This window comes from Lactuca serriola, chromosome 8 (assembly GCF_051521515.1).
Source record: "Lactuca serriola cultivar US96UC23 chromosome 8, Lser_US96UC23_V15, whole genome shotgun sequence".
Taxonomy (NCBI): domain Eukaryota; kingdom Viridiplantae; phylum Streptophyta; class Magnoliopsida; order Asterales; family Asteraceae; genus Lactuca; species Lactuca serriola.
In genome coordinates, this window is record NC_136415.1 from 41642270 (window position 1) to 41659538 (window position 17269).

The window sequence follows — 17269 nt, forward strand, 5'->3', positions numbered from 1 at the left end:
TGTGTTATTTCAGGAAGTTCACGAGAGATGTGCCCGACAGAATTCCAATTTCTGAGTTAAGGTTGGATGAAATCAAAAGGTTAATTGAAGAACCTGAGGCAATAGTTGACCGTAAGACTATGAAGTTGCGACGCAAGATGGTTGATTTAGTCCTTGTGCGCTGGAAACATAGGAATGACCCAAATCTCACTTGGGAAACAGAGAGTGATATGATGAGTCGCTACCCGCAGTTGTTTGGTGATATGTGATTCCGGGGACGGAATCATCCTAAGGGGGAGAGAATTGTAACACTCGTGTTTCTAGCCTAGGCATTTATATTGAAGTGATAGTCTAGGTTAACCTTTGTAACTCATTTTGAAGAAATGAAAAGGAATTATGTGAATATTATGTGAATTATGTGTTTATGCTTAATTACTAACGTTTAATTAATTAAGAATAAAAATAAGCGTCAAAAATAAAGTGTGAGATAAGCCCGATATCTTTACATTAAGTTGTAGTGGTCGAAACAAGGATTTCGGGGATATAAAGAATACCAAAATCCAAGTTATAACGAAGAAGTTATGACCTGTCGAAGTTTCGCGACAAAACTGGCACGGTGCTGAATGTCGTAAAAAGTGAGTTTTTGATAAACTACTTTTAGCCTTAGTGATCTAAACGAAATTCGTAGTATTCGTTAAACCGAGAAGTTCGATAAAAAGAACGCCCAAATCTGACTTCGTATGAGGAAGTTATGATTTTTCGAAGTTTCAGCTTAGAAGTAGACAGCTAAAAACTCAAATTTTAGATCGAGCGATTTTTAGCCGACACAACCTAAACGAGAATTGAAGGTCTCGTCATTAGTAGCACAACGGTAAAAAGTCTGACGGAAATGGACGTCGGATGAAGAAGTTATGAATTTTTAACGGATTTCCTGTCCTAGAGCTCGTATGCGAAAGTCTAAACAGAAGTTGTAGAGCGTAATTTTAGCTACGAGTGCATATAAAGAACGTCAAAAACGGAGTTCGTATGCGAAAGTTATGGATTTTAGAAGTTTTGGCACAAAAATCGAGAAAATTCGCATAGTCACGAGCTGCCACGTCACCCTCGCTCAAAACGCGCCACGTGTCCTGCTGAGTCATCCGAGCACCTGGCCTTATCCGAAGTGGTCCACTGAGAAGGCAACACGTACCCTCTTGCACGAGACCGAGCCCTCGCAGCATGCCACGAACCCCCTACTTAGGACCCTAGACCTCGGTCCAATCACAGACTGCCAGCGAGCCCCTCGCATGCGCAGACCATGTGCGAGCCATGTGCGAGCCACCCTCCCTGCGAGCCCTTGGATGTAGGACGCGTGGTTTCTTCTTAGCCGGCCGATCAGAAGCCTCCCCCTATAAATAGAAAGGTGCGAGACCTCCCGGGGGCATTTTGAAAACTTGTCATTTTTAGCCCCTTTCTCCATATTTCTTTCATATTATCATCCCCCGAAGCCCCGATATCAAGTATAAGCCCAGAATACGCCACGAAGAGCCCGTGAAGCCCGAAAAATTTATATTTTCGGTTTCGAAGCCTGACTTTTGCAGAGCCCGGTTTCTCAATAAAACTCCCGGTTTTATTAGAAACGATCGTTTTAGGAAACGAATTGCTGCCCGATTTTCATCAAAACATGTGAGTGTATAGTCACTTTCATCTTACACCTAGATATGAAGTATTTTCTATAAAATACGTGCTATGTGTAATTATATTAAGTGTTTATTTGAGGTGACTGTTGAATAAATGTTTTATACAAGTTTTAAACTGTATATGTATTTTATCTACAAAATATGTTGGGTAGAACATGGGTAGATGAAATAGCTGATGTGTGTTAAAATGGTGAGATGCCTCGATGTTGTTGTAGTCATCTAGCGGAGTATAGATGACGACCACAGACCTTTCTAGACAGTCCAGTGGAACATTAGCAGGTTCGCAACTTGTAGGTGTTGATGACTTAAATGTTCATTGGCGTACTCCATCCCCCTCATGGTTCCCTTTATTACATGTATGGCTGAGGAAACCCCTTAGCAGTAGTGTCCATCCCGATGATAATCCTTAGGCTAGGTCCCTTGTGATAGGTGTTTAGGGACGTAAAGTGAGGACAATGGGAATGGGTAATCAGGGTTATTGTTGATCGGTGAACTTAATAAGTATATTATTATTGTGGGTTGAAAACCCTATATGCTCACCAGGCTCCCAAGCCTGACCCACTCAGTTTTTATGATTACAGGTAGTGGACCCCGAGCATAGTCGGAAGATGATGAGAGATTTTTGATTATAGGACAGTAGTTGTAAATAACAGTTGAAAGGCTTACAATATCTTGTTTATGCTTTTGATCTGTATCGGAACATGACATCCCGAGGTTTTGATATGAAATGAAACTATACATTTCTTAAGGAATGGTTTTGATAAACTCTTATCATGTATTATTTTGGGGACCAATTCCGCAACATCTTTTAAAAAGATTTCTCTGATTTTATTTTAAAAAGCATAAATTAAATCGGCCTTTTCTGGCCGAGAAATTAGGGGATGTCACAGATGTCATGGTTCGAGTACCATGGTAAGTAGTAGATCGAGAGGTGATACCATGGTTCGAGTACTAATATGGGCATAATTAGTTATAAAATTCATGCATTATCTTAATACTTTATGTTTTTTTGTCTCATTTAACGAACAAAAGGTGCTTAAATAGTTTATAATTTCATTTTCAGCAATAATGACATGCTCGGAAGGAAAAGGAAGCGGAACTAGTGATTGGAGGCTTGGATCTTGGATTTTGAAGAAAGGATGTTGCTGGACAGCTTGACCCATCGTCAGTGTTTTGGCAAAATCTCATGAACCGTAACTCCGATTGACGAGATTCAAAATGTTCTGAGAACTAGACACAATTTCGGACGACTTTCATGTTTTGAGAAAATGTTGATTCCAAATGGACTCGACGAGTAGTCCATCAACGCGACGAGTTGGTCAGAAGTTTCGCGATTCTTGACTTTGCCTTGCCGTACACCGGATTTTAAGTGATGGACTCGCCGAGTAGCCCCTGTTTTTAGAATATATATATATATATATATATATATATATATATATATATATATATATATATATATATAATTCTTATTCGAACCCGAACGAATGGGGGAACCCTTGGGGTTAATTTGCGACTGGAGGTGCAGCTAGAAGCCTTGGAACTCGTGGAACAACCCTAGCTTTCAATTTTGAGAAGATAAAAGGCAATTTAGGTTTACTCTTTACTTAATATTTTGTTTGAACTATGTGTAAACTATTAGATTTCGTTTTTGATAAACTTTCTGCTGTAATCATGAGCTAAAACTCATATCTTCTGTTTAGGGTAAATGAATTTATGACTATGTGTTAATTTTTTTGGTTGGATTAATTGAAATTGGTGAATTTGTTTTGTTAAGCTTGTTAAAGATCCTCATGTTTTAACAACTATTTTCTATTAATTAGCTAAGCAGTTAAGCTGCATGAACATCTCTTAACTGCTTGTCTCATGTGATTTATGTGAACACATTGTTATGTGCCTAGGAATAATGAATGTGAAACTAGGGTTAACTAGAAAATAGGTAAATTAATGTTTGAGCCTTGTGTGACGAACCATCAACAAGAGGTTACTTGAATTAGTAATTTGATTAGCTAATTACAAGTCTTACTTCACCCGAATCAATAGTCTAGGAAACTCATTAGTTTAACCAATTGGCCAATGTTTGAATTAATTTGTTTTCTAAGGATTAGTAATAGCGAACGTGAACCTAATCACACTAATCGGTAGCCAATAACGAATAATCCATTGCACTTACCATAAAATCAACCATAGGAGTAAATGGGTCGAACCTAAACAGAAGTCTTCTCCGTTATTGAATTTTGTGATTGTTTAGCTGTTAGTTGCTTAGTTTGAGTTTTATTTCATTGTTAAGTTTCTAGTCTTGCAAAACTACAGAAACCCCCTTTCTATTACTTGTTTTATTTAGATAATATTAGCATTTATTTTAATTGTTGACCGTTCCCTGTGTTCGATACCCTACTTGCTTGAACTATATTACTAATCGATAGGTACACTGCCTTTCGTGTGTTTATTTTGTGTCTAAGTTTGTTGGATTAAAACTAGTTCGTTTCACACACATCAAGTACCATGATAAGTAGCAGACCAAGAGGTGACGCCATGGTTTGAGTACCATGATTTGAGGCAGATTGAGAAGCGGGGACATGGTTCGAGTACCATGATTCGTAGTAGATTAAGAGGAGATAACATGGTACATGTACCGTGATTCATAGCGGATCGAGAGGTAGCCACATGGTTTGAGTACCATGACATGCGACAGTTAGTGCTTCGGGGTTTACCAGTTATTTCGTGGTGATTGTCTAAACTGAGATCAGATGTGAAAGAGTTTGGGTCCAGAAGGCCACGATGAACAAGTTTTAGTGGAGCATCCCTGGAAAGGGAAATCGAGTTAGCTCTGAGGGATTGTTGGTGATATGCCAGTTGGAGTCGCAAGACTCGGGGATGAGTAAGGATGGTGTGTTATGGAAGAATATAGTCTGGGCTAGGTGACCAAACGATAGTAGAGATGTCAATTTCTGTGACCTGAGTAGTGCTAATTTTGTTTCCTGTGGGAGACGTAAGAGGTGTTGAGATTTCGGTTCCTGAGTTTGGGGGTGAGCCCTGTGGGATTACACTGAGGGTGATCTTCAGTCAGAGTATATGGCAGTGGGCCTGCCGCGAGGTAAAGATATAGCTTTATCAGGTCATCAGGGGGACCGAGATGGTCAAGGACCAGGATACACCCTATTGAGTATAGTAGGCATGTGTTAGCTGCAGTGTCGGACGATCAAGAGGGGTATATCAGGGCGGTGGCTCTAATTTGTCTTGGATGGGTATCGAGAGTGGTAATGTGGGTTCTACTCTTATCATGAGAGACGTGATGGGGCGTGGGTTGAAGAGTCGAGGATGAGGAGGATGATAGTTCACTATTTCCAGATCAGGGTTGACACTGGACGGTTGGGAAGTCCGGTGATATAATGTGTAAGATTCTGACTGACTAGAGGCATTCATGATGGGAAGTTCTGAGGATTTCATCTGGGATTCGGGGTATTGGAAGTTGTTGGAGCTCTGTCAGGGAGATCATCGAGCGTTGAGTAGCACCTTCCAAGAGTAGGTGTGATGTTGCTATTGGAAACAGTCTGTGGGATAGATTGTTGGTGTGCCAATTGGAGATGGTTCGAACCCTAAGTGGGGTAGAACCGGGTATTTTATTGAGGAGATAAAATATTTGTTCGATAGAGGTTAAAGATCGAGATATAGGGACCTGCGGTGCGGATTCATGAGTCTAGGGTTATTGGTGATCGAGGCTAGGTGCAGAGCGAGGTAATGCATATGGTATGTGTTGAGAAAGGATGAGTGAATTGGAAGATTCTTCGTGGCATGTCCATCTCGGGATTAACATATGTTGAGTTCGAGTGCGATCGGGTCGTTGGAATGCGAATGCAATAGCTGAGATTTGCAAGTGAAGGTATAGATTGTAACCTATACCCCTGAAAGGGCTGCAGTTGATTCGTCAACCAATTTCAGGGTCGAGATGAGTAGTTCCGTGTGAGTAGTGACCAGTAGAAGGGGAGTTTCAGGTTCCCGACAACATGTTCTGAGCCATTGTTGATGCCTTGATGTTTCAAGTTGGGAGATGGAATACTCTGAAGGTTCAAGTGGTGCGAGAGGAAGATCGGTTGAGAGGTTCCTAAAGAGCAATGCGGTATCCAAGTACGGGGTTGTGAGTATACAATCAGTGGATTAGGAAAAACATCTTGAGATTCTGTGTTGGTGTACCAAAGTATCCCAGGGAAGCACATCGACTAGTTTATGTTAAACGAGATTATTAAAGGATGAGGATTGCAGCGAGAAAAGGAGTTGTCGTGTCGATTGCCGTTAAGAGTAGTGACACGTAATTATGGATGGGTATGTGTGCACATATCTATGTTTGGCCGTGGAACGTGGGTTAATGGATGCAGCGTGTGGATCCGACTTTCGGTTGAGACCGTGGGTGGTAAGAGAAAGTACGGTAAGGCTATAGGGAGTTGCAGCATACACGAGTCAGCGAGAGGGTGTTGTGATACTGCAGGGAGCCGTAGTACTCACTAGTCAGCAAGAGGGTGTCATGATACTACGGGGAGCCGTAGTACTCACTAGTCAGCGAGAGGGTGTTGTGATACTGCGGGGAGTCGTAGTACTCACTAGTCAGCGAGAGGGTGTTGTGATACTGCGGGGAGCCGTAGTACTCACTAGTTAGTAAAAGGGTGTCATGGTGCGGAAGGGGGCCGCATTATTTGTTGAATAGAGCATGATGCAGGAGAGTTCTTAGGCTTGAGTAGCCTTATTGGGTTGAGTATTCAGGAGCCTGGGGGCCAGATCAGGAAATAGATGGAGGTATCTATATTTGTCGAGAATCGTTATACTCTGATTTGAGTTGTGGTTGTCGCAACCCAAGAGAATTAGAGAAGAGGTATACGTGCGGGTTGCGGTTCATGAGTCGTGAATTGAGTGCTTCATTGGATCTAGTGGTTCTAACTCTGGGTTATACCAAACTCTCGAGTCTGAGTTTGGATTTGGTGGTGCGTTGGGTAGGCGGAATGAAATTCGGGATTATGAGGTGGATTCCATGTTGATGGGAATTGTTTATCATCTGACGTCTTAGACCTGTGTAGGTCAGTACTCGGGTACGGGAGGTACCGAGAGATGCATGGAACTATGAGCAGTAAACGACAGAGGTCGGGGTTGAGTTGATTTTCAGTGGGGGTGTAGCATTCGCTTGGGGTAAAGCGAACTTCGTGACTTGTGTGTCTCAATGGGCCGGTGTAGTTATAGGGAGGAGGAAACCGTTGAGACGGTTGGGATAGTGCAATGGATGGCCTTGGAGGTAACTGATGGGTTGAGATCAGACCTGGTACTCAGTATTAAAAAGGGGTATAAGGAATGGAGTTGAGGCTTATGATCTTGTGTCTGAGGACATTTCTGAGCGAGCACGATTATTCTCTTGGGTCTGAGGGCAGAGTGTTGAGAATTCTTTGTTCGGATGGGTTTCGATAGCAGTTCAGTGGATGAGCCCTGGTGGGACGTGAACCCTCCCGTTTCTTGGGGCGTGATTCGGATCGTTGCTATGTTTGGTATGAGTGATTGGTAGCCGATTGTTGGATTATGTCTGGAGGGAATCAGAAGGGTTGGTTTTCTTTCAGGATTGGGAACCCTTGTTTGAATTCAGGTGTTCAGAGAGGGGGGGGGGGCATCACCTCTAAGTGATGAGGAGATAACTATGTGGTATGAGATCCTAGCAATGACGCTAGATCTATATGTTGAGGAGGAGTGATTTCGAGGGCGAAATCTAATTTAGGTGGGGGAGATTTGTAACATCCGGATTTCCAGGTATATTATATTTAATGATTTATTTTGAAAATCATTGATCTACTCGACGAGTTGGCGCCATAAATCGTCGAGTAGCAACGGGGTGGCCACATGAGTTTAATGAACTACTCGACGAGTCCAAGAGTAGACTCGCCGAGTAGGCGCTATAAGTGGAAACCCTAGATCCTGGGGTTTGGGGGCCTATTTAAAGGCACTTATAGCCCTCATTTGCGGCTACCGGTCGAGAGGGAGAAACCCTAGAGAGCTGGCGTGAGTTGTGTGAGAGAGAAATCTATTTTAATCCTTTTTAGTGTTGCTTTGCGAAGAAGAAGGTGTTTCCAGCTAGAGGAGGTCAAGAGGGTTGCTAATCCGTGGTTTACAAGCTTAGATCTACAGTGTTGACGTAGCAAATCGATCTTTTCTCTGTTTTGTTTAAGACCCTTGAATTTTAGGGGTTTCTATATCCTTTATTGGCTTGATTTGTTGGGTTTATTGTCACTTTGAGTGTTAGAGTCTAGATCTTGACCTTTAGAGGTCCAGAGAGACTTATCCTTCCTGCTTTATGTTGTTTCATGGGGGAAATGAACTTAGGTTGCCATTTTAGAGGAGATTTCACCAAAAGGAGCCCTATGTATGTTGCATGCATGTAAAGGCTGTACCTTTATGTTATTATCGTGTTTGGGAAGGTCAGATCTATAGGTTAGAGAAGTAGATCTGACCTCAGAAGGTCATTTGAGTGTTGTCATGGAAGAAACTCGCCGAGTTCATAAGTGGACTCGACGAGTCGAGTCGGGGTTGCCCCGCGATTCGTGTCAGGAGTAACCCGTCGAGTGAGGGGATGACTCGACATGCCAAGTGAGGCTAGAAGGATTCAGGGGACCCCGCATGGACTCGCCGAGTCACCCTTGTGCACTCGAAGAGTCGGGTCAAAGTTTGACCGTTGACTTCAGTTGACCTTAGGTTTGGTCAAGACTGATTCAAGAGAGTTCAGGGAGGGGTAGAATGGCCTTCTACCCAATCTTTAGAAACGAGACTATGAGAGGGTATTGATCAGGAATGTTATCCGGATGATAGGAGGAGGCTAGGTCGAGACGTCGAGCACGAGAGTTTATCCAACTTCATTCGAGGTGAGTCTTATCACTATACTTTACCTAGAGTGGTATCTATGTGTAGACCGGATGGTCTTGGGTGCTATTTGTATGTATGAGATTATGTGCATTTTGATATATGTATGCTATGTGTTGTATAGATCGGACCGGAGGGTCCAACGATATAGACCAGACCGAAGGGTCCAACGATCTATGACTGGACCAGAGGGTCCAACGAGCTACGGGACTGGAGGGTCCCGCTGAGACACATCGATCGGAGGGTCGTAATATAGCCTCGAGTGGCGTATGTGTTGTATGTGGTATTTTAGGGAACTCACTAAGCATTTATACTTACCGTGTTATGTGATATGTGTTTTAGGTTTTCTCAGTATCTCGGGACAGTACCGACTTGATTGTACACACCAGTGAAAGAATTATGTTTTGAGGATCCTGGATTATTAAGTAATTAAGAAGGGATTGTGTTTTGTAAACTAAACAAATGATGTTTATGAAGTGTGTATTGAGAATCATATGTTTTTTCAAAAGAAAAATTGTCTTGAAAATTTACAGTGTTACAAAAAGGGAGCACTTAAATGGTCCGGAGTAACCCATACTCATAAGGACCAAGATTATGTGGAAAAAAGCATGAAACTCATAACCATACTGTAACGCCCGCAGATCCGGGCTAGTCAATTTAGAGACAATAAGTGTCGAAAATGACTTTTCGGCAAAAGATTATTTATAATAAATATTCTTAACCAAGTTGTAGAATATGTCTCAAGGTTTCCGTACATATAAAGAACGCTGAAATTCGAGTTATAACGAAGAAGTTATGGCTCGTCGAAGTTTTACAGCAAAACCGGCACGACATCGGGAAGCGTAAATAGTAAATTTATGATGGATCGACTTTTAGCCTTAGCAATCTAAACTAAAGTTGTAGTATATGTTAAACCGAGAACATACAAAAAAAGAACGCCCAAATCTGACTTCATATGAGGAAGTTATGAATTTTCTAAGATTTGGTTTAACAGTGCACGGCCCGAAACTCGATTTTTAGTTCGAGCGGTTTTTGGCTTACGCGACCTAAATGAGAGTTGAAGATCTCATTAATAGGAACTCAACGGTAAAAGGATAGACGAAAACGGAGTCCGTATGAAGGAGTTACGAAATCTTCGCGGTCATTTATCAGTCTAAACGCCTCCTAATGTTAAATTTGAGATTGGTCGAGAATTAGCCAACATAGTCTAAATGAAAGTTGTAGATCTTGATTTTACCTACGCATTGAAAAAAAGAACGTCGAAAACGGAGCTTGTATGCGAAAGTTTTGATTTTTCTAAGTTTGAAGGTTGATACGCGATAGTATCAACCTTAGCTGATGATACCTAAATCAAAGTTGTATTGTTCATCGAGAGTATTCTAGGGATATAAAGAACGTCAAAAACGGATCTCATATGCGAAATTTATGGCCTTTCGATGATTTTAGGGAAATACCTGCTATGATGACGTAGTAGCACCAGAGTGTGCCATGTAACCGAGATATTCGGGTCTTCCAACCGACATGATGAAGTGGCACCACGAGGTTGTAACACATGGTGCCACGATATGATGACACATGGAGATGTTTTAGATGGTAGCCGACACATCTATATGGACCAACAATTCAACGACACGTGGCAACAAGGCAATGGATCAACGTCAATTAAGGGCACGACGCGCCTCACATACAACCTATATATATGTTATGATTTTTTCTCTTTTGGCTCACACATTCAACCCCAAATCCTATCGAAAGCTTCATGTACCACTAACCCCGATACTCCATTATTCTCAGATACTTTAGTGAGGCTTTGAGGTATCTAACAGCCCGACGAAAAAGAGCTTTTGGGTCGAGATTCTGCCTGCAACTTTCCAAAATTTCGCTAGATTTTCTGTAATTTAAGTTGCACTTACTATGATCTAAGCGTAACTTATATTTATATTCATAGTCGTTACTATGAATGTATAAATAAAATATATCAGTGATTCTAGTCATAATATCGATTATTATACTTACGGGAATGATGTCTAGGGTTAGATTTAGTGAACTGTTTAAATTTAGATTTCCAAATAGTATACTCTATATACCAAAAGGACCCTACCTAGTGTAAGGCATGCATTATTTTGTTTATGAGCTCTAGCTATCTTTATGCATCGCATTCTTTTCTTTTGAATAAAGTTCTTTTTATTTAAAATATTTTTTAAGATATTCAAATCTTTAGTTTGAGTCTGAAACCACACGAGTATTCATCCAATTCTCTCAAACCAGGGATCTGATACCAACTTGTAACGTCCCGTTTTTTCATAGAAAATTTTCACTTTTATTATTCAATTAAATCATAAGATAATTAAATTATGTAGAAAACATGATGCCAATGTGCATGTGTGCAGTCAAGCCTTTCCCTTATCACGATCCAAAAAAGTACCTGAAAATATTTATAATTGTGACATCCCCAAAATCACGGCCAGAAAAGACCGGTTTGTTTATGCTTTGTAAAAATCAGAGTACTTCATTTTATAAAAAGGTTGCGGAATTTGTTCCCAGAAAAACATGGTAAATACGTTATTAAAACATTTTCGAAGAAACGTATTTATTTCATTTTAAAACGTTTGGGATGTCATCGTTAATACCGAAACATAAGCATAAACAAAACTTACAATGATTTACACTAGTGATCTACATCTCTTTAAATCTCTCAGTGTAATGTCACTTCACTTCGTCACCTGTGATATACATAAACTGAGTGGGTCGGGTTGGGAAATCTGGTGAGTACATAGGGTTTTCAACCCATAATAATATAATTGTTAGGTTCAATCATCAAACAATTAACCCAATTACCCATCCCTGTTATCTTCTTTACTCTTAAGGATTTAACCTAAGAGTCATCTATCCTGCATTCGTTTATTCTGAAGTTCCTTACTTTCAGGGTTATAGGACTGGCACTAAATCCATAGCTGTCGATGTTCGTTCGTAAAGCACTAATTCCATAGCTGCTATATCTTACTCATCGAGTACTAAATCCATAGCTACCAGTGTTCAACAGGTACTAAGTCCATAGCTACCAACTCCTAACAGGTACTAAATCCATAGCTACCAGCGTCTGACTAATAGGTACTAAGTCCATAGCTACCAATTTCTAACAGGTACTAAATCCATAGCTACCAACATCTAACAGGTACTAAGTCCATAGCTACCGGTGTTTGTCCCATAGGCACTAAGTCTATAGCTGCCAATGTATACTCACGTCATCTTCTATCTCTCATCATTCATCTACCCATCTCACACCCAACATATTCGTATATATAAAATACGTATACAGTTTAAATCCTTTAAAACATGAATAAAATGTTCATCCAACATAGACAGCAAGTATTCAGATAATATGCACACATAGCACGTAGTTTATATAAAATACTTCATATCTACGTGTAAGATGAAAGGGACTATGCACTCACCTGAGTAGGTGGTGACTCAGTACTCGGACAACGCTTCGATACTCTGAAAACGATATTCCTTCGATAAAACCTAGTACCAATACCACTAGGGTTTAGTTTAATGATAACCGCGACAAATTAATTAGTGCGAGTATTATTAAGTGTTAGTAATACTCGATATAACTCATTTTAATAGCCCAAATAATTATTTTAAGGATCTAATAACATTCCTATAATTATATGAAAGCTATATTAAAAATTGCGTAAGCGTAGCACACTTATAGCGAATTTTATCGAAAACCGGGACCTAATTGGAGCAGCGTTTCGAAACCGAAAAACTCCTTTTTCTTGGGACTCCGGGAGCCTCGGGGCTTCCCTAGGGTGCTAGGGAGGTTCCCTAGGGTTTGGGGGTGTTTAGAACACTTAGAGAGAGAAAGAAGTTAGAGAGAGAGTGAAGAAAGGTGTGGAAAATGAAGGATAATCGGCCCCCTTTTATAGCCCTGCGAGGCCTCGGTACGCTGGGCGTACCTCGGACCTACGCGGGGCGTAGTCATCGGATAAGAGTGCCAAACCGACTCCGGCTGTTAGCCACTTCGGACCGAATAAGTCCGAGGTTACGCGGGGCATTCCGAATCTCGTACGCGGGGCGTAGGGCGAGGCTTCGTGGCATGATCCGAAGCGAGATCTGAGACCTTCATCGGACGGCCCACAACGCGCCACGTCACCAGTCTCGCATCAGATTTCGCAATTTGCACCCTCAACTTTAAAAATTCGTAACTTTCGCGTACGACCTCCGTTTTCGACGTTCTTTATATCCACGCGAAGGTGGGAATGTACTCTATAACTTTCGTTTAGACTTCGTCGGCTAATTTTGGCTCGATTTTAAATTTTATATTATTAACGGGCCGGGACACGATTGGTCCGTTAAATCCTCATAACTTCTTCATCCGACATCCGTTTTCGCCCATCTTTTTCTCATTATGCTACTCTCAATGAGATCTTCGATTCTCGTTTAGGTCGTGTCGGCTAAAAACCACTCGATCTAATATTCGAATTTCGGGCTGTACACTGCTAGTACGAAACTTCGAAAAATCATAACTTCTTCATATGAAGTCAGATTTGGGCGTTCTTTTTATCGATATTCTTAGTTTAACATAATCTACGACTTTCGTTTAGATTGCTAAGGCTAAATGTCACTCTATCGTAAATTCACTATTTATGCTTCCCGGTGCCGTGCCGGTTCTGTCGCGAAACTTCGACGGGTCATAACTCCTTCGTTATAACTCGGATTTCGGCGTTCTTTATATGTACGGAAACCTCGTGACATATACTACAACTTGGTTAAGATTATTTATTCTAAATAATCTTTTGTCGAAACATCATTTTCGACCCCTATTGCCTCTAATTTGACTAGCCCGGATTTGCGGGCGTTACAATAATCAACTGGGTAAGCACAAATATTAGTGAGTTCCCCAAAATAACATATACCACAATACATATACAATACATACACATAATGGCCTTTAGCATAAAGCTGGTCTGCCCATTGGCCTTTAGCATAAAGTTGGTCTGCCCCTTTGGCCTTCAACATAAAATTGGGCCGCCCGTTGGCCTTCAACATAAAGTTGGTCTGCCCGAATATATTAGCCTTCAGCAAGAAGTTGGTCCGCCCTCAACTCCCCACATAATATATCAACACACACACACCACACACACACACACACACACACACACACACATATATATATATATATATATATATATATATATATATATATATCAGAAAGACATACAAAAATCCAATACAACAGGCAACTAACTAAACTAATCCATTTGTCTAATAGTATACCATAGTGCAACTACATCCTAACATACAGAGGACACATACTGTAATATATAGTATAATGATAAACTTGCCTAATTAAGGTCGAAGATCCTTGGGATGCTAGCCCCTGGGCTAACGTTTCAAAATTTTCCCTTTGAAACAACCTAAGTATGCATATTATTATGCTTCGATAATTGTTTGTATTTATACTATTTCTTGGATTTGTGAACAATCCCAATGAATATATATATAGAGATATATAAAAAAAAGGTACAACCAAGTAACACCATATCATAGGTAGGGTCCTTTTGGTATATAGAGTATACTATTTGGAAATCTAAATTTAAACAATTCACTAAATCTAACCCTAGACATCATTCCCGTAAGTATAATAATCGATATTATGACTAGAATCACTGATAGATTTTATTTATACATTCATAGTAACGACTATGAATATAAATATAAGTTACACTTAGATCATAGTAAGTGCAGCTTAAATTACAGAAAATCTAGCGAAATTTTGGAAAGTTGCGGGCAGAATCTCGACCCAAAAGCTCTTTTTCGTCGGGCTCTTAAATACCTAAAAGCCTCGCTAAAGTATCCGAGAACAATGGAGTATCGGGGTTAGGGGTACATGAAGCTTTCGATAGGATTTGGGGTTGAATGTGTGAGCCAAAAGAGAAAAAATCATAACATATATATAGGTTGTATGTGAGGCGCATCATGCCCTTAATTAATGTTGATCCATCGCCTTGTTGCCACGTGTCGTCGAATCGTTGGTCCATATAGATGTGTCGGCTACCATCTAAAACATCTCCATGTGTCATCATATTGTGGCACCACGTGTTACAACCTCGTGGTGCCACTTCATCATGTCGGTTGGAAGACCCGAATATCTCGGTTACATGGCACACTCTGGTGCTACTACGTCATCATAGCAGGTATTTCCCTAAAATCATCGAAAGGCCATAAATTTCGCATATGAGCTCCGTTTTTGACATTCTTTATATCCCTAGAATACTCTCGATCAACAATACAACTTTGCTTTAGGTATTATGCGAAAGTTATGATTTTTCTTAATTGCGCATACGTTCCCTCACTTCCTCACACCTTCAAACCCTTCTTTCTCTCTCTAGTTTCTCTCTCTAAAGCTCCAAACCCCCCCTAAAGTCTAGGTAAACCCCTAGCACCCTAAGGAAGCCCCGAGGCTCCCGAAGCCTCGAGAAAAGAGCCTTTCGGCTCAGAAACGCTGCTCCAGCGAACCCGGTTTTCAAGAAAACTCGTTGTAAGTGAGTTATGCCTATCCTATCTTTAGTATAGCTTATGTTTCAATATAGTAATGTTATTAGGACCTTATAAGGAGTAGTTGGGCTATTATTATGGGTTATATAAGTATTGTTTAACTCTTATATAATAGTAATGATAGCCAGACTATTAATTAGCCTTGGCGAATATTAGACTAAACCCTAGTGATATTGATACTAGGTTTTTGTCGAGGAAGTTGTTTTAAGAGTAACGAAGTGTTGTCCGAGTCCCGAGTCACCACCTTCCCAGGTGAGTGCATAGTCCCTTTCATCTTACACATACATATGAAGTATTTTAATATAAATTACGTGCTATGTGTGCATATTGTCTGAATACTTGCTGTCTTTGATGGATGAATGATTTTATACATGTTTTAAATGATGTAAACTGTATAAAGTATTTTATATCTACAAAATATGTTGGGTTAAACATAGGTAGATGAATGATGAGGGATAAAAACTGAAATAGAGGAACATTAGTAGTATGGACCTAGTGCCCTATAGGTAAACATTAGCAGCAATGGACCTAGTACTGTATAGATGAGCACTGGCAGCTGCGCCACAACCCGTAGATGTTTTAGATCTACGGTAAACGTCCTAGCATCTGCGCTCTAAGGACAGTATCGACAGATGCGCCGAATAGGGAGCCTTATGACCATGACAGTAGCGTTTAAAGATCAATATCGGCAGAAGTGCCTCATAGAAAAAGTCCCAATTCTGGCAGCTGTGCCTACACGATAATATTAGCAGCTACGCTTGACCACTGTGTCATTGGCAACAATGGACTTCATGTTGTTTACTTAGGATGATCCTTAGGAATGAATGAACAAGGATTAGCTTATCCTTAGGGTAAATCCTTAAGAAGGTAATGAGAATGGGTAATTGGGTTGATTGTTTGATGTTTAAATATAATAATTATATTATAGTGGGTTGAAAACCCTATGTACTCACCAGGTTTCCCAACCTGACCCACTCAGTTTATTTATATCACAGGTGTCGATATGAAGTTACATTACTCTGAGAGATTAAGGAGATATAAATCACTAGTGATAATGAATGTAAGTTCTGTTTATGCTTATTTTTCTGTATTGACCATGACATCCCAAATGTTTTAAAATGAATAAAAATACTTTTCTTCGGAAATGCTTTGATAACGTATTTATCATTTTTTCTGGGAACAAATTCCGCAACGTTTTTATTAAAAGATGTACTCTGGTTTTTATAAAGCATAAACAAAATCGGTCTTTTCTGGCATGAAAATGGGGATGTCACACATACTATATCTAACATGTGTTTAATCAGGTGTTTAAACTCATACCTAAAATTGGTATGTACTTGAATTGATTGTAGCATAGTCCTTTTGGGTCGCCCTCAAACCTAGCAATTGGACATGATGATTTTAGAGAGAGGGATTAATTTATTATGTCAATAATAAATTAAATAAATGGTTTACTAACGTGTTATGAAAATAATATATTAATTAGAAATCATATTATTTAGTTACTAATTAATCAGAAATTAATTGGAATTAGTTTTGGGATTAATTGGATTAATAAAGAGTACATGGACTGTTTTGTTATTTGTTAATAGTTGAGAAAAGAAGACTCTAGAACCCCTTGGAGGAGGTGGACATAAATATGTAGGGAATCCCTAGGAGAATTCGTCCAAGGCCCCTTTGACAAGGGGTTTTGGGCTGCTTGGTCACGAAGTAAAGGATCTAGGGCATATCCCTTTAACCCTTGCTTTGGCACCAAGTTTCCTCAGCTATATAAGGAGTCCATACCCCTTTAATTCCGTCTATGCCTTTCTTTTAAAAGCCTTGGATGAAATCTTGGATCTCTTCTCCTCTCTCTATGGTTTTCCTCTTGCTAGTTTGGGTGTGATTCCATTAGAGGCACTACACTTATGGTGCTTTCTCCCAAGAGATCAACAAAGGAGAATTCTAGTTGTTTGCTATAACAACTAAAATGTATGTAACCCTAAACCTTTTATTTAGTATTATACGAAAATTACCTAGGGTTCTTATGATTTCTTTTAGATGTTCTTAGTTATGGGTTCAATAGAGAAAACATGTAACAGCCCGGATTTCCAGGTATTTTATTGTTTTGTTTTTTTGGTATTTTGAGAGGGGACTCGGCGAGTTGGAGCTCAGACTCGCCG